General features: G+C 41.3%; 1 protein-coding gene across 2 annotated transcripts in view; it reads left to right on the top strand.

The window, feature by feature from the left end:
• Nucleotides 1–162: 162 nt before the first annotated feature.
• The window catches only part of AGGF1 (angiogenic factor with G-patch and FHA domains 1), a 1,405,627-nt gene continuing 1,383,295 nt past the window's right edge, over nucleotides 163–22,494 (top strand). For both annotated transcript variants that reach the window (XM_044058021.1, XM_044058022.1), the window contains exon 1: nucleotides 163–284. The gene's annotated coding sequence lies outside the window, so the exon portion shown is untranslated. The remainder of the gene's footprint in view (nucleotides 285–22,494) is intronic.

Here is a 22,494-nt window from a genome sequence, read left to right as displayed (position 1 = left end):
TAGTTTCCTACAGAACAACTTCGTATAATGCCCGCAAACCATCCTAAACATTATTGTATATTTACTACTAATGTTCACACAAAACAACCGCTCAAGCAGCCCACAATCACCTTATTAACTCCCTACGATTGTCGCAGCAGTTACGTCTCCTGTTGTAAGGGACGCCTCTTTTCCTGTACTAACTTTCACTGAATGAGTAGTGCAAGTTTTACGTATCAAGAAAGCGACAGTGTTTGAAGGATTCGCAAATGCTACCAGAGCTGCGTAATTCTTAATTTTCAAAGGTATTGCTTTTGAGGTTCATGATATGTACTGAATAAACTTGAACGTGAAATGTCGATACATTGCTTTTAACAGTCTGATATGATGTTAGGAAGAAACCTAAGTCATAAGTAATGAGACATTACGTATACCTCTCAACTATGCAGATTTTCGCAGAATGTCCAGATCGTTGCCTTATGTTTTGGTCCGTTTTTCATAAAATTGTTTGGCAAATCATTGAAGACTGAAGTTAGAGAATAATGACAGGCATTTAAGTTTCAGACTTCGTACTCTTCAGAAAATTCGTGATACTACAAAACCTGTTATTGTATCAATTTTATAAGTTTGTAAGAGCAATATTTAAAAAGTGCCCTTATTTTTGGACCTATGTTCCACTTTTATTAATGGTTTTGTCCAGATTTCTTCCTGTAAAACGTGGAGAGGTACAATAGTGTGAGGAAGATCTGGGTAGTAAGGATGCTTGTACTTTTTATACTGCTTAGTCCCCATTTCGATGGGATACTTATCTTATCTTTTTAGGATGTTTATGTATAAACATACATGTCGTTACACAAGTATATAAAACGGCTGTGGTGTTATAAACCACGCGTGCTGGGCTGTATTATTAACTGTCATTTTCTGAAAGAGTAATCTCATTTTTTTCTTTACATATTTTGAGTTGTACGTGATGGATTTTCCCTGTTCATTTTCTTGTTAAATGAAGACTTCAGTTTTATTATGTGCTTGTGTCTGTAGTCTATAACTAGATATATACACTGATAACCTAGTTATTTAAGACGTGATGTGGGTTTTGTAGTAAGCATTATCAGTTGATAACACTTATAGAATCATCGAATGTGTCATGCAGCAAAACATCCGTTTGGGACAGGAATGTGATATAAAAGAACTTTAAGCAAGAAGGAGTGTATAAATATTTGGGAATTGATGAAGGATCAACAATAAACATGAACAAATGCAAATAAAACGTAGGAATATTTTAGAAGACTTAAATTTATCCTGAAAACAGAGTTGACAATTGACAATTTGAAGATGGTAGCCAATACCTTCATGCTACCATTTGTCACCCCTCCCCATGTAATGGATGCCCTACCTTATGGGGAATTATTGAGGTTATCTAAGTTGTGCAATGACGAGAATAACCTGTCACAAGAAATGGGGCAAACAATAAAAATGTTTATGGGGGGGGGGTATAATTTGAATTCCATACAAGAAGCCCAGCAAAAGATATCTGAAGGAAGGGGCAGTGAGAAAGGAAAAAGAACAAGACATAGAAGTTATCAGAGAAGTGAGTTAAGCAGTCAGATTACGAAGGACCCAATATATTATGTTTCAGTTTACAATATTAAAAGTGGGGTAATGGTTGACATGATTAAATATTATTGGGAATATCTAATACAAGATAAATTCCTGTCAACTGTTTTACTTAGGAAACCCCTTTTTTCATATGACAGAGGTAAAAATATAAAAGATGTGGTAGTTCACGGTACGTTTATTATGCCAAAGATGAATATTGAAAGACCTTTATCACAATAGGGAACTTTTAGATGTAACAAATGTAGCATATGTACACACATTATTAATACATTTGATAGTATAAATCATGTTAAATTTGTACCCAAAGGAATGTTTACGTGTGAAAGCAAAGGGATAATATATGCATTAAGGTGTCCCTGTCAGTTATATTACATAGGAGAGACTAAAAGAAAGTTCCGTATTGGATTCATGGAACATTTAAGAGGTGTAAAAAATCAAAAGGAAGATAAAATAATATCCTCACATTTTAAAGCTTGCCATAATAGTAATGGAAATTCATTGCATGGCACTATTTTGGAAAACAATGAATGTATGGAAAGTAATGAGACTGTACATCAACTTCTGTTTTAATACAAAGAGAGTATATACATTTTAAAGTACAAAACCTTAGTTCCTAAGGGCTTGAATAATGAGCTAAATTGGAGATGCTTGCTTTAAATTTATTGTTTTAAGTGACTGTTTAATTGATTAATTGAATGTAATTTAAAATTTGATATAAAAAGTGTGATTTTTGTAACTGTATTATTCCTTGAAGGTGGTTACACCGAGGCACTAAAATAAAGTGATTGTGTTTTACTACATGTTTTTTGAGTGTTATACAAAGAACAGAATTTAGTTACATTTGGATCGTGGTTGTGGTATATTGTGGAAGAAAAGGATTTTGGTTGTGGTGTTTAATATGTCTTTGGATCCAAATGTAGATGTTCCTCGCCATTTTTGTGAGGATTCCATTCCTGTTTTGGGAGCAACTGGTGGATTGGGATCTCAGGTGGGATCTCAGAGGACTATAGAACATTATTTAAATGGTGCACTACATGTATCCAGCTTAATTCCGGAGAATCGTCCTGTGTCAAGGTACTGGTCCTATTTTAGGTGCTCTTATTACTGAAAGAACAAAACGAGTGACTGACCCCTTTGTGGCTGTGGGTCAAAACTCTTGAGTGCAATTTCTGCAGAAAAGAGAGACATCTGTGATAAATTTGAGAGACTGTTGGAGAAAGAGATAAGAACATATTTTAACATTCTGGGTCTACAAAGATATATAGATCTGAAAATAACACCAAGGGGACTGAGATTTATAAAAAAAATCCAAGTTTACCTTTTGACCTAAGTTGTCCCATGGAAAAACAATTTAAGGAAAGGTGGGTGAATGCTTCACATAGATGTGTGACCGAATGGCTATACATTCTGTTGGAGAGGGACCAGGCAAAACATAAAAAGTTGAAACAAGAACTGACATCGTTATCCCACAGTATTAGGATGTCTTTGAGTAGCCAAAATGTTAATTTCTTGGATAAAAATTAACAAGTTGTCCACTTTGGAAACGGACTTAATAAAATACAAGAAAACCAAAAGTTGTCCACTTTGGAAACGGACTTAATAAAATACAAGAAAACCAAGTTGACAAGAGACATCAATGACTATGAAGGGGGCCATGCTTTTTTGCCAATCTGAAGACAAGAAACCAACAGTGTCATTGTGTAAGCTTTAAAAGAGCTTCTTCAACTTCCTTTGTGTCTTGGTAGAGGACTAGCTATGGACAAAAATGAAGTTGTTGTATCTCTTGGCTTTTCCCGGTTAGGGGTCGCCACAGCGGAACTCTGGTCCGCTAATGATTGGCAGTAGATTTTTACATACTGACTTGCCTGGCCTGACGCACAACCTTCACCGAAGGTACGCCCATTCACGCATGTCTCCACACAGAAGACGCTTTAGCTGTGAATCGAACAGGACAACATCTTACTGTGAGGCGCCAACCCTACCGCAGCACCACCATCGCAGCTTCTACAGACAAAAATGAAGATTTCCCTGAATTGCCTCTGCCACAGCATCCAGAAGAGTACAGAAGGGAATTTCGGAGCAACGAGGACTGAAATCAACACCAGCAGGGTTGGAAAAGGGGAAGGAACTATACATACAATGACAGTAACACAAATGAAGGCCAAAGAAGGGACTGTAAACGGGGGCAGGGTAATGGGACAACATAAAAGATTTAGACGATAGTACAGAAAAGATATGTACTGAATTTAATCTTGTATTTAATTTGTCTAACTGTAATTTAACAGAAGAACAAGTTAAAGTTTTAAACTATGGACTTATATTTGTGCTCACGGTTATAACGAGAGCCCATGTAGTGAAGCAGGAAATGTTCAAATTTATTCGTAAAGTGCATTTAAGATGTTATTTTGCCATGCAAATGAATAATGTTAATGAGGAAATTAATGATGTGTTTCAAACATCCAGTGAATTAGAGGATAGTTTTTGTTCATGTTATGAGGAAATGGAAGGAGTGAATGTTGCTATGGGGCAGACTGATTTAAATGCACATTGTAAAGTGGATGTATCCAATATTCCTGTCTTAAATAAGTTTATCCCCCCTTTTGATAATGTATGTATAAGACAGTTTGGTGCTATGATAGGTTTTGGGGGTGAAAATTTTTGTGAGGAAGTCCTAAAAATAAAAGAAATATAAAATACAATTTAACTTTTAAGGAATGGCAAGCACTAAAGAAACTACATAACAGGAAGGATTTAATAGTAAAACCAGCTGATAAAGGCAATAAGATAGTGGTCACGAATGTAGTACAATATTACAAAATGTGTATGGAACAATTGGAAAATAAGGAGGTGTATGAAAAATGTCAAAAAGAAGCATATGAACAAGCTTTAATTAAATATGAGGAGATGTTGGATAAAACTGTGAGGTTATGATATTTTTCTGTAAAGGAAGCGAAAGACAAATTGTTTAACAGGAATAGTGAAAAAGTTGTATTCTATTGTCTACCAAAGATACATAAAAGTTTAGAGAACCCCCCCCCCCCGGCAGACCAATAATTTCGACTTGCAAATATTTTCTTCATAACCTAGGTATAGATCTACACAAAGTATTACTACCATATGTTCAGAAATCACCTGTATATGTACAAGATGGTTTTGATTTCCTTAGAAAAGTCTCCCCACTTGTATGGAATAAGTATAAATACTGGTTAGTACTTGATGTGAAAGGTTAATACACATCAATCAGATATGAGGATGGGTTAAAGGCTATTAAATATTTTGGGTGACACTCCCTTTTCAAATTTTGTTGTGGAGATGTTAGATTTCTGTTTGTCAAAATAAAAATAATTATTCTTCAACCAACTGTATAGACAAAGGCAAGTTACTGCAATGGGGCGGCTTTCATCTCTATGTATACCAGCCTATTTATGACATTCTTTGAAGTTACTTTTTTATGGAAGTTAAATTTTATGAAAAAGTATGTGGATTTTTATTTTCGTTATATAGATGATTTAATTTTTGTGAAGGCGGATGTAGAGAGAGAGAGAGAGTTTTATAATTGATTTGCACAAAAATCCATTTGGCCTATCTTTTGATGGTTTACAAAAAGGAATGAAAGCAGTTTATTTGGATTTAATTTTAGAAGGTAGGGAGAATGGGGAGAGTCACAACAAACATACATAGGAAATTTGAAGATGTTAGCCAATACCTTCATGCTACCAGTTGTCACCACCCCCCCATGTAATGGATGCCGTACCTTATGGGGAATTATTGAGGTTATCTAAGTTATGCAATGACGAGAATAACCTGTCGTAAGAAATGGGGCAAACAATAAAAATGTTTATGGGGAGGGGGTATGATTTGAATTTCATACAAAAAGCCCAAAAAAGATATCTGAAGGAAGGGACAGTGAAAAAGGAAAAAGAACTTCTTGTTATCAGAGAAGTGAGTTAAGCAGTTAGAATATGAAGGACCCAATATATTATGTTTCAGTTTACAATATTAAAAGTGGGGTAATGGTTGACATGATTAAATATTATTGGGAATATCTAATACAAGATAAATTCCTGTCAACTGTTTTACCTAGGAAACGCTTTTTTTCATATAACAGAGGTAAAAATATAAAAGATATGGTAGTTCACTGTTAGTTTATTATGCCAAAGATGAATATTGAAAGACCTTTATCACAATAGGGAACTTTAAGATGTAACAAATGTAGCATATGTACACACATTATTAATACATTTGAGTGGTGTAAAAAATCAAAAGGAAGATAAAATAATATCCTCACATTTTAAAGCTTGCCATAATAGTGATGGAAATTTATTGCCTGGCACTATTTTGGAAAAAATTGAATATATGGAAAGTAATGAGAATGTATTAAAACAGAAGTTGATGTACAAAGAAAGTATATACATTTTAAAATACAAAACCTTAGTTCCTAAGGGCTTGAATAATGAGCTAAATTGGAGATGCATGCTTTAAATTTGTTTTAACTGATTGTTTGATTAACTGAATGTAATTTAACATTTGATATAAAAAGTGTGATTTTTTGTGACTATTATTCCTTGAAGGTGGTTACACTGAGGCGCTAGAATAAAGTGATTGTGTTTTACTACATGGTTTTTGAGTGTTATACAAAGAACAGAATTGTAGTTACATTTGGATCGTGGTTGTGGTGGTATATTGTGGAAGAAGAAAAGGAGTTTGGTCATTGTTTTTATTATGTGCTTGTATCTGTAGCTTATAACTAGATAGATACACTGATAAAATAGCCATTTAAGATGTGATGTGGGTTTGTAGTAAGCATTATCAATTGATAACACAGAATCATCGAATGTGTCATGCAGGAAATCAGTTTGGGACAAGAATGTGATATAAAAGAACTTGAGCAAGAGGGAGTGTATAAATATTTGGGAATTGATGAAGGATAAACAACAAAACATGAACAAATGCGAATAAAACATAGGAGTATTTTAGAAGACTTAAATTAATCCTGAAAACAGAGTTGACATCTAGGAACAAAATTCAAGCTATAAACCAATTTGCTCATCCTATCCCAACTTACAGTTGTGGTGTGATTGACTGGCCCCAAAAGGTGTCAGATAGATAAGACAGGAAAACAAGAAGGATGCTTCTTGCTCGCCAAATAATTTATAAAAATCATTGCCTACCAAGATTATATATTCTCTGTTCCAAAGGAGATATGGGCCTCCTTGAAATTGATTACATGTATAGATCTGCATTTGTAGGACTGCATACATGTCTGCTGACCTCCCAAGACCCAAACATAGTGAAAGTTTTGAAACATTAGGAGAATAAATCTAAAGAAATTTCCCTAATTAGTCTAGCGGAAGCATATCGGCGTCAAACGGGAATTGACATCAAACTGAAGTGAGATACAAATTAGGTAGCAACTGAATATGCCAAAAAACAAAAGAAAGATAATAAGGTAAAGGATCAGATGAGAAGGCAGAAAATGTGGAAAATGCATAAATAAAGTTGCAAGTATAGAAAACTCCTGGAAGAACCTCATGTTGATCAGGATCGAACGCAGGAATGGTTAAGGAGAGGTGAATTGAAACGAAAAGATAAGATGAAAGGTTAATATTGTTGGCTCTTGGGTTACATACACATTGGTTTACAAAGTCCATTGAACATGTGGGAGAAAGACAAAATATAGGTTTTGTAAAACCAAATGTCCACAATAAACACAGAAACGGAACGTCATCTTCAACTTGTGTGAATAAAGGGAACGAAAGCGCAAATAACCTTACCTGTCTGGTGTCACCCTGTGTTTAGTTTGGACTTTTTGTTTTTATTGTTTGTTCAGGTTTTGTAAAACAGAACTAGAAACAGTTGCACACCTTGTTGCTGGTTGTGACATACTAATGGCAGAAGGACTGTAAAAAGCATAATAATGTGGCAAGACTTTTGCAATAGGGATTGTGCAAACATTACAGTATTGAAGTAGCTGAAAAACACTGAAATATGAGCCATGAAGCATTATAGAAAATGGTGAGGTCTACATCTCATGGGATTACCCAAAACCAACGGTTAAAAGATACATGCGAGAAAACCAGATATAGTGGTCCATGAAAAGACAGCAAAAGTAGCATTGATCATTGAAATTGCTACACCCAGTGACTACAGTGTCTTGTGTACAGAAAGAAACCGTCATAAAATATCAGGATTTGTAGGCAGAAACAAGAGCAATGTGGAAGAAAGATACTCAGTTCCAATAGTAGCAGGAGCAACGGGTCTTATAAAAAGAATCTACAGTCATATTTAGATATGTTACCAATACATGTACCTCCATATGAATTGCAGAAGAAGTCATTACTGGGCACATTGCGGGTGTGGCAAAGAGCACTTCTGGCTGACATCAGAGATTGAAATGGAGTCCGTTCCCATCATGGTATTAGAAACTCCAAAGAGTTGGAGAAATGAAAAGAGACTGTAGTACACAATTTATGTACTAAATTAGATTTCAGTTGTTAACTTTTAACAATTTTACGTTAAATGAAGACAGGACACTTCTTCCTCTCTTTCAGTGGTATTTATTACACATGTGTGGGAGCCTCATGGAAAGTACCAGGGAGACTCCCCAAACAAAGGAATGCATGAGCTTATATACTGGTGATACTGCTGACAGTACAAAAATATAAACTAGACCAATTAAATTAGTACAAAAGACAATTAACCAATCAATGGTTTACCTGTAGGCTTAAAGCGGTTCACATTACTAAATCTCTAGGCAGAGAAAGAAAATTGGATACACTTCCATATAAGGCACATTTCCTGTTTTCAAGCAGGCTCCTGTTTTTCAGTACTTCCCAATATTCACAGTTTACTCAGAGTTCACAGTATAAGGCACATCTCAATGCATACAGATTCACGTACTCAATTTCCTTATGCACATACTTTGGCCTTTCATATTCTACAATCCCCCATTTGATGCCGTGTAAGCATCACCATTTAGTCGATCATACATTTGCCCTAAATCTAACATAACCATGTGGCTGGTTCCTTCAACATTGTCGCACATATTTTTATTTCATCATTCATATTCATAACTGCAGGCATATAAAACTTTGACACCTTTTTAGTAGTCTTAAAAGACACTAATTTCAAAACCAATGCTTTGATTAAAGACACTACAAGAAAAGCAATAAGAGCTAATACTGCTATTAATATAATTAACTTCAATAGTCCACCTCCCCAACCTGAAAACAGGTTGGTTAACCATGCCCACGATGAGTTATCGGCCTCCTTAGCCTTAGAGAGTTCGGAGACTCTCTTAATGAGTTCGAGATGACTTTCAATTTTGTGCTAATTGTCAGGAATAAACGTGCAGCACTCCTCTTGGATTAAAGCGCAAGTTCCACCTTTTGCTGCTAGGGTGAAATCGAGAGCCATACAGTTTTGAAGGACTACAGCTCTCATGGCAGTCAGTTCATTAGTCACTAATTCTAAAGCAGAAAATGTGGCATTGCTTAATACTTCAAACAATTTAGACAGTTTTCTCAGTTCCCAAATTGATTTTACTGCTCCGTATGCTGGAATTATACCAGCCCACGATATGACGTCATCACCCAAGTCCATATGAGATAGTCCTTTGGTGCCAACATGAGCTAAGTCATGATGATAAATCCATGAAGCGTCAATTTGGCCTACCGGATTGGCAGGCTTTTTCACCTCTCGGACATTCTGAATTTTTCCTTGAGGTAAAGCAGATGTATGTCGGATGGCTGGGACTAAATAACCTAAGAAACAGCTACCAGACCAGTTTCCTGGTAGCCATTTATAGGCCCTTCTACCACACACAAAGTAGCAATTTTCCACCTTTGTGGTGATATTACTATTTGTACAACCTTGTTCAGAATGAAACACCTTCTTGTTGATCAATCCCAGCTGTTGGAATAGAAAGGAATTATTTCTTACCTCTTCGTATGTTTCATGCACCAGTTCACAAAATGAATCGTAGGTTGTGTTACAGTAGGAGGAGTTATTATTACACCTGTAGGGAACTGTCACATTACAAAAAATCCATCCTACCTTGACTTTACCAAATTTCTGAAAACACACAGTTCCATTTCGATGGTTAAACAGATGTAATGCTATCCTGTCTTTTGAAGTGACATTTGAAGTGTCATAGATCAGATTCGTCCAGGTTTCATTAGCCCCTAAAGGGACTGTACTTAGCATCAATCCCCCATGAACAGTAGGTAAAGCAGTACAGATCCAGCAGTCAGAGACATTGAGGGATGATGCATAGGCAAATTTAATAGCTTGGTAGGTGTTGAAAGGTGGATGCCAAATAGCTCGCTTGGTGTGATGCGTCGGAGCAGGAAATAAAAATGGCCACATTAAAAATAACAGTACAACAAGAATGATCAGCAAAATAGCTGTCCAATATTTTTGTGGAAATGGTTGTTGAGTCTGTGTAGTGTCAGGAGTTTGGAGTTTTCCAAAAGGGTAAATATTAGGCATCGTCCAGTACTGGAACAGTTCTACTTCGAGTACGAGTAGCAATGGGAGGAGAATCTGGATTTGAAAAAAGGTAAAGGCTGTTGGTCTTCAGACGGCACAACTTTTTTGACGTGTGAAATGTGGATCCAGGTTGGAGATCTTTGCAGTCGCACAGCAGATGATGTTGTCAGAAGAACCAGGAAGGGCCCTTACCAGCACGGCTGGAGTGCTGTTTTTCTAGAGAAGGATTTAACGTAAACCCAATCCCCTGGTTGTAGGGCGGATGACAGAAAAGGATCTGGAAGGTGTTGAGCGGCTGCTACTTGTCGGTGGTGAAACTGTAGGAAAGAAACAAGAGATGTTATGTGATCCTATCTCGCCTACATTCTGACTGATGGGTTCGGAGCCGACCCCTCGGCTCCGACTCTGCACGCTTATGCCAAAGAGCGAAGTCTCTTATTGGCTGAGCTTACTATATCCCAGGATGCACCACTACCAGTCCCCCAGATCTCGTTTGCCGCTAACTTGCGAAGACGTGGTCTCGAGCTGGCTGAGCTGAGTAGTATTTATTTACTAACTTTTTTCTGTCAGAATTTTGCTGTTCTTGTCATAAAAAGCTGTTTTAACGGCTATTTTTCACTTTGTGTGTGTTTGGAGTTTTGTGAGAACTTTGTAGTGTGATTGGGCGTTGATTTGATTTCAGGCCTCCTTCATCTTAGGGCCTTCCCAGTCAGTCAACCCCCCTTAAACCTTAGAGGGTTTCAAAGTACCCTTGACTTAATTGTTACGGATTGTTTACCTAATCGGCAGCTGTAAACCGATTTTTAGGTAGTGTCAGTTTGATTAGAAAATCAATTGGATAGTGTTGTTTTTTCTGTCAGGGATTACTGTTTTTTGCTATAATGTCTCAGAATCCTAGGCCTTCGGGCTTCAAAAAATGCACCAAATGTAATTTTAAAATGTCTATCACAGATGACCACTCTCTCTGTGTTTATTGTTTGGGTGCAAAACATTTACAAGAGTCAGGCAAAGTGTGTCACGCTTTTTCCTCGAGGGTCCTCCAGGAGAGGAAAAATAAACTCATTCTTAAAGGCTTAATAAAACCCTCCTTCGAAGAAGCTCTAGCATCCTCTCCTTCTCCAGCTAAAAAGAAAAAGGTGTCGGCTCCGACCAGTCCGTCGGATCCGGCCGCCAAAAGACATAGGCAGGCTTCTCCTTCGGCTCCAAGGACTTCGGAGCCGAGGGCGGAACGGTCTGCCTCGATGCCACCAGTCTCGACTCCTCTGGCTTCGGAGCCGATGGCTGGGGCATCGAGGCGGGTCATCTTCGTCGGCTCCACTGGTCTCGGAGCCGACTAGGGTTGCCCGCTCAGACACTTCCTCCTCGGCGCCGAAGTCCTCCTCGGCACCGATGGAAACTAGTGTGGGTATTCCTTCGGCGCCGATAGTCATCGAGTCGCCTCAGAGCCGGTCCCCTAGTCCTTTGGGGCCGTTGGAGAGGCCATCTCGAACCCGTTCAGTATCCTCTAAGTCCTCGAGGATGTCGGATTCGGATATAGACAGGGTGCTCCAAAGACTGTTCCAGTCCCCAGTCTTTCAAAAATTTGTTTCGGCTCCGACCCAGTTGGCTTCGGAGCCGATAGCCCATGCCCATCCCATTGCTGTTCCTCCTCCGACCGCTTCGGCTCCGTCGGAGCAGGTGCTGTTGGAGCCGGTGGAGATCTTAGGGTCGGCTCCGACCCTTACTCCAACCCGGGCCTTCGGGTCCGAGTTTGGTACACGGACTTCTTCGGCTGGACCCGGGGGTGATGTTTCGGGACCTATGCTTTCGGTTCCGAGCCTCCCTCTCGGTGCTTCGGCTGCGGGATTGCCGTCTGCTATCATGGCTCCGGGGACCGGACACTCCCAGGATTCTGGGGGTCCGGCTTTCAGAGCTATGAGGAGTGCCTTGGCCAAGTCTTCGGCCATCTCTCCGGCTTTACCGGCACCTTCCCTGGGCGTGGAGACTGGGTCTTTGGCAGTTCCCCTGTCCGTAGGCAGCGGAGCCCCTGGGCCTGAGGTTACCCCCATTGGGGGTTCCCCTCCTCCTGAGGGTTCTTCGGAGTTGTCTTCGGAGGAACCCCCAAGGAAGAGATCGTGCAAGAGGAAGCATGTGGACTCCCCCGAGTCTATTACATCGGACACTGATCTTGATGATGTGGAGGGGTCCCCGAAGTCGTCCTCGGATGATGTCTCATTTGCAGACATCTTAGAGATCCTCAAACAACGAGGCGGCTGGATATCCAAACCCCCCTCTGCTGATGAGTCAGTGCTCCTCAAGGCCTTTGGGGCTCAGCCCTCCGCCTCTTGGGTGTCTCCGCCCTTCGACGAGCTCCTGGATTTAGTTTGTCGAAGGGCGTGGGAACATCCAGATACCGTGGAACCAGTCCCTTCTCGTCCTAATAAATTTTTATCTGCTCCACCCGAGAAGGAGTTCCTCACTAAAGGCGTGGCTGTAGATGCCATGGTGGTGGCATCTGCTACACAACAGGACGTGGCAGAGGCTTCAACGTCCGTCCATCCTCCTAATAAGGAGTCTAGGAGCATGGACAGGTACGGAAGCGCACCCTGACTTCAGCGGCCTTTACTTTAAGGTCTCTGAATTATTTGGCACATTTTACCAGGCTTCAGAGGGATCTGGTCAAGGAGCTGTCAGATTCCCTCTCGGGTAACCTACCTGAGCAGCTAGCCCAGTCGGTTAGCTCTCAGTTAGCTATCCTTACGTCAATTTCTAACTCGTCCATGAGGCTCATTTCCTATGCGGCCGAAGGGGCGGGTAGAGTGGCAGGCACAGGCGTGGCTCTACGGAGACAAGCCTGGCTCCGCTTGTGTCAGTTTGCGGAGGCCTTCAAGTCTTCCTTCGCCGACGCTCCCTTTGATGGGTCCTCTTTGTTTGGACCCAAGGTTAAAGACACCCTTACCCGCTGTGAGCAAGAGGGAAAAACTTTATCTGCCGTAGGTGCCCGTTATTCCACTCCCTTTCGGCCTTATCCCAAGGCTAAAGGAGGGGGGAAAATGTGGTTCCGTAAATCACGTAAGTTTTTTCCTCAACAGCAGGAAGATTCCCCTTCCAGAGGCAGAGGACGGGGAAATTTTTCTGGGAGACGCCGTCCCAGAGGCGGCAGAGGGCCCCGCAATTCTGGAGACCGCGAGTCCTTTCGTGGCTCTTCAGCCTCCCACACATCATGAGGGATTGCCCGGCTGTGCTGCTCCGGAGCCAGTCGGGTGCCGTTTTGTCAAGCACCTAAAAGCCTGGGAGTCAATCACTCAGGACAGATGGGTGCTTCGGATCATTGCCGGAGGTTACACCATCCCATTCACATGCTCACCCCCACCGTCCAAAAAATCCCGGACCCACCACCCAGTCAAAGGGAAATTGCAGCCGCAGAAGCTTTAAAGCTGCTAGAAAAAGGAGTCATCCAACCGGTCCCCACAGACCAGATCGGATCCGAAATTACTCCAGGTTCTTTTAGTGCCAAAAAAGACAGGGGACCTGAGACCAATATTGGATCTCAGCAGACTGAACCAATCCGTCACGAAATCCAAATTCCGAATGGTCACGTTACAATCCATTCTCCCATTGTTGGAGAAGGAGGTTTGGATGTGCTCCATAGACCTCAAGGACGCCTATTATCACATACCGATTCATCAGGCGTCCAGGAGGTATCTGCGCTTCAGCCTGGGAGTCAGTCATTTCCAATTTTGTGCACTGCCCTTTGGTCTCACCACAGCCCCCAGGGTGTTCACCAAGTGTTTGGCAGTAGTGACTGCTCACCTGAGAAGTCTTGGATTCCAAGTGTTTCCCTATCTGGACGACTGGCTCCTGGCTGCCACCACCAGGCATCTACTAATGGACAACCTCAAAGCCACCATCTCCCTGGGTGCTACCCTGGGGATTACATTCAATTGGTCAAAGTCTGTCTTGCTGCCCTCTCAGCGCATAAGGTTCATAGGAGCAGAGATAGACTCAAAATTGATGCGCGTTTTCTTCCTACCGAAAGGATCCAAACTTTACAGGGCCAAGTTCAAGCTCTGATTTCAAGATCCAAAGCCCCAGCCAGGATGGTCCTACAAGTTTTAGGTTCAATGTCTGCCACGGTTCTTTTAGTTCCTCTGGCAAGATTGCACATGAGGATTCTTCAGTGGCTATTGTCAACTCAATGGTCTTTTCAGGACCTTCCCCTCAATCATCCCATCATGATTACAGAAACATGCAAACGGGACCTTCGCTGGTGGCTTCAGACATCCAATCTAAATCAAGGAAGCCCCTTTGTTATTCCCTCTCCAGTGGTTACCCTGATGACAGATGCCTCCCAGATAGGGTGGGGGGGGGCATTGTCTGGGCAGGTTAGTTCAGGGCTCCTGGCTTCCAGACGAAGCTCTTCTCCACATCAATGTGTTGGAGATGAGGGCTGTACTTCTGTCCCTACAGGCCTTACACAAGTTTCTTCCTCAGGGCATCATCGCCATCCACACAGACAACATGTCGGTGGTCTGGTATCTAAACAAACAAGGAGGGACCAGATCTTACCCCCTTTGCAGAGAGGCCATGAGGGTGTGGGAATGGGCTGTAGCTACCAACCGTTTCTTGGTAGCGACCCACATTCCGGAGAAATCAAATATATTGGCAGACAAATTGAGCAGGACAATTCTCTCTCCTCACGAGTGGTCCCTAAACGAAACAGTAGCAGCTCAGGTTTTCAGGAGATGGGGAACGCCGTGCTGCGATCTATTTGCAACACCACTAAACACGAAGTGCAAAATGTTCTTCTCCTTGACTCCACATCAAGGGGAAGCAGCTATGGATGCTCTAGCACAACCTTGGCCAACAGGGCTACTTTATGCCTTTCCTCCGATACCACTTCTCTCCAAAGTCATTCAAAAAGCTTCTCAATTGGGGTCCACAATGATACTGATTGCTCCATACTGGCCTCGTCAGGTATGGTTTCCCTACCTGAAGAAACATGCGGTGGACGATCCTTGGATGTTAGATCTAACTCCGGATCTGCTAATCCATCAGTCGGGACGACAGCATCAGTCCCTACACTCCTTGAAGTTGACAGCCTGGCTCCTCCACTTCCGACCTTAGTCAGAAGTCACACATTAGACTCGGAAGTTATTCACATTTTATCTTCAGCCCACAAACCCACCACTAACAAATTGTACCTCAGTAAGTGGAAGAGGTTTGCTATCTGGGCTCAACTAAGGGGCTTAGACCCTATCACTGCTCCAATCCCGGAAGTTTTGAAATTCTTAACATCCCTGTTTAATCAAGGATCTTCTGTCTCTACTATTAAAGTCCAACTGGCGGCTATCTCTAAATTCCACGAATCCATGGATCCTCCATTGATGAGCAGCAGATTATGCAAGACCTTTATTAAAGGTGCGGGCCTGTTAAGACCCCCAGTTTTTCATCCTGCGCCTCCGTGGGATCTTGATTTGGTGCTTCGTGCATTAACATCTCCCCCTTTCGAACCTGCTGCTACATGTGAGTTAAAATATCTGTCTTGGAAAACTGCCTTCTTAGTTGCAATTACTTCTGCAAGAAGAGTTTCAGAGCTTCAAGCCCTATCTATTAAACCACCGTACTTGATTTTCCACAAGGATAGAGTATCACTTAGACCTAATCCATCCTTTGTCCCAAAGGTCTGTTCTAATCTCTGTCTTCAACAATCTCTAGAGCTACCAGTTTTCTTCCCAAAATTCTCCAATGAAGCAGAATACACTCTCCATAAATTGGATGTTCACAGGCAGTTGCGTTTCTATTTAGACAGGACTCAGCAATTTCGTAAGTCAGACCAATTGTTTGTGTCCTTCTCAGACAGTAAATTGGGTAAAACCATTACAAAAGCTACCATCTCCAAATGGATTAGAGATTGTATAACTCAGGCTTATTCTTCTTGAATAAGCAACTTACAACATCTATCAAAGCTCACTCTACCAGAGCTATGGCGACTTCTATAGCTTTTCATTCCAAGCTCGCTATATCGGAGATTTGTGCATGCTACTTGGTCAAATCCGCACACTTTCATTTCCCACTATAAATTGGATGTGGCATCTAAAGGGCGAGCATCATTTGGTTCCACGGTACTCAGGAGTGTTTTCCAGTGAGCCACCCAGGATTCAGATGCTAGGGACGCTGTCCCATCAGTCAGAATGTAGGCGAGATAGGATCACATAACATCTTTTAGTTATGTACTCACCATAACTTCAGATGTTTGGGATCCATCTCGCCTACATTCCTAATACCCACCCTCCTTCCCCCTGCCTTGGAGATCAGAAGAGATTGAACGGTTTTGAGTTCTACTGTTTTATCTTGTTTCATCTGACAATGTTATATAAGCAGGGCGTGCATGTGTGCATGTGTGCGGACAAACTAGATCTGGGGGACTGGTAGTGGTGCATCCTGGGATATAGTAAGCTCAGCCAATAAGAGACTTCGCTCTTTGGCATAAGCGTGCCGAGTCGGAGCCGAGGGGTCGGCTCCGAACCCATCAGTCAGAATGTAGGCGAGATGGATCCCAAACATCTGAAGTTATGGTGAGTACATAACTAAAAGATTTGCAGTACAAAAGGATATCATTATCAAATGCATCATATTCAGAAAAGGGTGGTGGTGGTGTCATGGGCAGGTGCAGAGGACGACCCATGAGAATTTCATGTGGAGAAAGACCCTTAGTAGGGTGCGGTTGTGACCACATAGAAAGTAAGGCTAATGGTAAGGCGTGCACCCAAGTTAAGCATGTTTCTGAAGTGACTTTAGCAAGTCTAGTTTTCAAGGTCTGGTTCATGCGTTCAATAATGCCTGATGCCTGTGATCTATACAGGCAATGAAATTTCAAAGTAATGCCTAGCATTGCACACAATGATTCAACTAATTTAGCAGTGAAATGCGTTCCACGGTCAGAGTATATTTGACAAGGAACACCAAAATGAGGTATCAATTCATAACACAATTTTTTTGCAGCTGAAATAGCATCATTTTTAGCACATCGGTAGGCTTCTAACCACCCTGAAAAAATGTCAACAATAGTCAAAACATATTTAAAATGAGTACAAGATGGGAGGTCAGTAAAGTCCCACTGTAAAGCACAAAATGGTCCCATTAGTTTTGGCACTGGTTGAGCGTGAGCCAGAGTGTCCTTTGAAATGTTATGCTCTAAACAAATGGAGCACATGCTCAAAAAATGTTGCGCAGAAGCAGAAAGTCCTGGGGCAAACCAATCCTTCTGGATTTGTTTGATTTAATGCTTATACCCCGACATGAGCTGGCAAATTATATGCTTTTATAAGAAAATTTAACATAGATGTAGGGCAAATTAATCTGCCATCAGGATGTTGCCAAACTGAATCAGCGCATTGGAAACAGCTGTGGTCCAGCCATGTTTTTCTTTCTGATTCCAATGCTTCACTTTGTAAAGCTTTCAAAACAGTAGTGTCAAAAGTAACCGTTTGTAAGATAGGCTGCAGAAATTGTCCCTAAACAGTATATGAAAGAGCAGCCTGCTTGGCAGCCCAGTCAGACAAATTATTTCCCTTAGCTACCAGGGAGTCGTTAGACTGGTGAGCTGCACACTTGACAACAGCAATTTGGGAAGGTAATAATAAATCCTGCAAGAGGTGATCAATATACAGGTCATTTTTAATTGGTGCCCCAGAGGATGTCATAAACCCCCTTTCCTTCCATAAGGTATCAAAATCATGAACAACACCATGGGAGTAATGTGAATCGGTATAAATAGTAACAGATCTGTCTTTGGCCATTTTACATGCATGCGAAAGTGCCACTAACTCCGCGGCTTGTGCGGAAGTTCCAGGTGGTAATTGTCCAGTTTGTAAAACTACAGATGGCGAGCAGACTGACCATGCAGCCTGACGTTCGCCAAGATTATTTCGTAAACAGGATCCATCTACAAAAAGCTGGATTAGTACAAATAGGCGGTAACGATTAGGTAATGGCTTGAAAATCAACCGCCGACCACGCCCTAGGTACTACAATGGTTAGTGGTTCCTGTGCACTTCTAGCATGGGCTGTGTTAGGTACCTCCCTCAAAGGTAACAATCTGTCATCGTTTGACTATTCCAATCCTGAATCTGGATTAAATTTATCTGGCCCAAAATACCCATCCCCACTGTCAATTATAGCGGGGAACTGGTCAAAATTCCTTCGTCGGTGTAAATGTCGCTTCCCTTTTCCTTTATAATCAGGTTTGGCACTAAAATACATTACAGCTTTTGCTTCTTTATGAGTCTTACTGCGAGTGGTCCCTTTTTCCTATTGCTTGTTTCTGGCTCAGATTCACTAAAATGACTGTCCGCAGCTTGTTCTCTTTCTCTAGGGGTGGAATCTTTAGTGGTGGAATCTGGCTGTTGTGCTTCTACTCCTTGTTGAGCGAGGGGGGGCTGATACTGCAGGGGTGCAGTCGGTGGTGGGGGGAGTCAGGCATTATCGTCTTCTGACGATGCAGTTATCTGCAATTTAGCTAATTCCTTTACAGGATAAAGCCCCTTAAAGGGTGGGTCCTTCAAGCATTTATCGTTTACTACATCTAAATTACTAGCAGTTTGTTGCAATTCCCTCAATTGCTCTTTTAATTTCTTCTGATTATCTTTTAAACTACTAATAACCAAATCCTTTTCACTTTCTTTCGCCTCTGTCATCCAATCATTAAATGCTGCCCAGCACAACCCTGGTATTCTTCTCCCTTTTTTCCTTAACTTTCCTTGGAGATTAAGCAAAATATTTTACCATTTTCTGGAAAGGCGAGTTTACCATCACCCTCATTGAGGGCGACCCACTGACTTATAAACATACAACTGTCCCGAGACACACGAAAATACATATAACCAGCTGGTGTACCTCTTTGTGGCTCTTTTATGGTTCCCACACTCGCTCCTATTTTCACACAATAAGCTATACTGTATTTTACAGATATAGCTGTGACGTTTTGTAAACGCCGTTTTCCCCACTCTCGTATCTCCTTTCACTCTTATGTCGCCAGTTTTTCGTTTTAACCCTCTCTCGTACTGCACAATCAGTAGCAAAAAAATGCATGCCACTTACCTCAAAACAACTGAATGAGAGGAATTATTACATTTCTATAAAATTATCGATACCAAATTTTTAAGCAGGCAAGTACAGGAAATTAAAGAAACACTGCCAGAACAGAAAATTCTGTCATGGGCCCTTTTACTAGCAGTATTTCATTCAATCCCCAGTTGCCGCAGCTGTTGTCAATTCAGATCCGAGTAAACGGCAGCAATTGTTAACAATTTTACCTTAAATGAAGACAAGACACTTCCTCTCTTTCAGTGGTATTTATTACACACGTGTGGGAGCCTCATGGAAAGTACCAGGGCGACTCCCCGAACAAAGGAATGCATGAGCTTATATACTGGTGATACTGCTGACCGTACAAAAATATAAACTAGACCAATTAAATTAGTACAAAAGACAATTAACCAATCAATGGTTTACCCGTAGGCTTAAAGCAGTTCACATTACTACATCTCTAGGCAGAGAAAGAAAATCGGATACACTTCCATTTAAGGCACATTTCCTGTTTTCAAGCAGGCTCCTGTTTTTCAGTGCTTTCCAGTATTCACAGTTTACTCAGAGTTCACAGTATAAGGCACATCTCATTGCATACAGATTATCACATACTCAATTTCCTTAAGCACATACTTTGGCCTTTCATATTCTACACATTGCAATTGCATAACTCTCAATTGTCCAGATTTTCACCTCATATTTTTGGTCTGTTCTTCATAAAATTTGAGGTTTTCTGGATTCTTGTGGTAAATCCATGAGAACTGAATTCACTATATAATGATAGGCATTTGAGTTTCAGGAGTCCTACTCTTCTGAAAATGCATAGCACAGTATTTATTTGATTATATTATTTGTTGATGGGGAAAGTCCAGCTAGGACAGAGCCTATTTTTAGCAGAGGCCTGGGGAGAAATGCTCCAGATGTATGTCTTTGGAATGTGGGAGGAAACCGAAGCACCCAGAGGAAACCTACTTGAACACAGGGAGGACATGCAGACTTCGCACAGAAAGCACCCCACCTGAGAATCGAACCGGAGAACCTGTTGCTCTGAGACGACAAAGTTAACTGCTGCACCACTTAGCTGCCCAATACCTTTTAGTTTAACTACTTACTAAGTTTGTGAATATTTTTGGGGGCTTTCCCCATTATGTTTTGCATTGTCCAGAATTTTTGTGCTAAGAGGTTGAGAGGTATGCATTCTAAGTAGTTGTATGCCATTTCTGTGCTTAGGCAGTACAGGATTCTGAATCTACATATAGGTAAATGTGGCCATCTTTTTCATGCAGCTAGGAAGGGTGAATACATGTTCATGGCCACATGATGTACTAAACCTGAGTTTTGCAGTAATGTAGTACAACACAATTAAGTTGTCATTCTTTAGGATCCAAGAACAACATACCATACATACATACCTCTCAACTGCTATGGCTTAGGTATACCACAGTGATATTTGACCTTTGCCTTGCCCCTTCTGTATTTACTGATTTTTGTGTCTAATTTTCCAGCTAAACATAGATATAGTCAAGGGTGTATACATTGTTAAATAACTTGAATAAGCCTATGGAAAGATTCTGTTTCCCTATCTACATGCGGGTCTTGTATCTATGGACTTTCTGTTTAAAAAAAAAGAAAAAAGAAACTGCTCCCCTTTTGGGCTCCGTGCTGTAATTTGTAAAGGCCACTGCTATGAAATTAATGTTCATTGTTTGAGAGGTATCCATCCATAATTGTTAAAGCAGCAATGAGCTTCATGCAATTAGAATAAGACTCAGTAGTTATATTAATGTAGTTATATTAATGTATGGGGGGGGGGGGGATTGTGCTTGTATAATTTTGAAATCCCAGTCATGCCTCAAAGTGGGAAAATGTAGAATGGAAATCCTGTTGAACACGGAAGAAGAAGATAGATTCATTTCCCTCAAGAAAGATGCTTTCAGCAGTATTTTGCCTCTTTTCTCACACACTCACAAAAAAACATATTTGAATGGAATAAGATCTCACTATAGCCTTATTCTCAGTGTCAGGACTGCAAAATGATCTCCAAGAAATATGTTAATGAGACATAGGTCAAAATGCAGATAGTATGTAATTTACAGGGATGATAAAAGCCCTGCATCAGCCCTTCTTCATAGCTGCAGACCTAGTATACTGCAATTATGAGGTTGTACATTGTTTAAGCAAAAAAAATGTCTCAGTCTGTAGGACCATACGAAGTTGCCCTGAGGCCCTTATAAGTCTAGCCAAGAGTTTAGCCCAAGTGTAGACAAGTCAGTACCCAAAGCCCCTGTCCAGTAGGGACACAGTTGGAATCCCAGGGGTGTATTTTCTGTTTCCCATCCAATTATTCAGGTTGTGCTTGAAAAGGGATAATTATGTACTCTGCATGACGTGGATAGGGAGTCTGTTTCACAGATGGGGGAGTCTCTGGGCCACAAGTCTGTCCTGCCAACAAGTCCTGTTGATGTCGCAGACCAGGTTGAGGTCACGTGTGCAGATTACCTGGAGCTTGACTTGTTGATATTCAGTAGTCCCATCAAGGCGGGGTCTGAGATTGCTTTGCATGCCAGACAGAGGTCGCCTCTGAGGAGTTTGTATGACACTTAGAGGGACAGGGCTTTTAGCCCATCTGTGTAGGGTAGATGTTTGAGGCCCTGGATTCTTCTGGTGAGGAACCTGTGTGGTTTCTTCAGCTGCTGCATGTGCTTTGCGAGGTACATGCCGAAGAGGGCATTGTATTCAATAATTGGCCTTATAAGGGAAGAATGCAGGGATGCTGTGACCCCTTTGTCCTTGAATGCGATACCCTTACTTATGAGCTGGGTCATGTAGAAAGCTTTCCATATAATGGAAGCAACATGGTGGTCAAAAGTCAGGTTGCTATCAACCTGAGTGCCCAAATCCCTCACAACTGATTGCGTGCTTAGGACATTGTTATTAATGTGATAATATGTGGAGATGTCAGCTTGCAGTCATCACCTCTGCCATAGCCCACTGGTTTTGGCCTGCACCTCAAGAGAAGTATATCCTGAATAACAGAGGCCCCAAGACCAATCCATGGGGTACGCCTCTCTTTATGGGTCTACTGCTAGAGGTGGCTTCCCGTATTTTGAGTAGGTGGGTTCTATCAGTGAGCCAGTTTGCTACCCATCTGATAACATATGGATTAATGCCTAGTTGAGAGAGTTTATCTATTATGCCAGAGTGGGGAATAGTGTCAAAAGCTTTGGCCAGGTCAAGGTAGGAGGTGTGTACTGTCTTCCCCTCGTCCATGGCTTTGGTGACTGTCTTAAAGAAGACAACCAGATTTAACAGACATGACCTCCCCTTGACAAAGCCAAA

Source organism: Protopterus annectens, chromosome 16.part0, assembly GCF_019279795.1.
Source record: "Protopterus annectens isolate FY-2018-M chromosome 16.part0, PAN1.0, whole genome shotgun sequence".
Classification (NCBI taxonomy): Eukaryota; Metazoa; Chordata; order Ceratodontiformes; family Protopteridae; genus Protopterus; species Protopterus annectens.
Note: the sequence above shows the minus strand (reverse complement) of the source record. Positions and strands in the feature narration are given on the sequence as shown.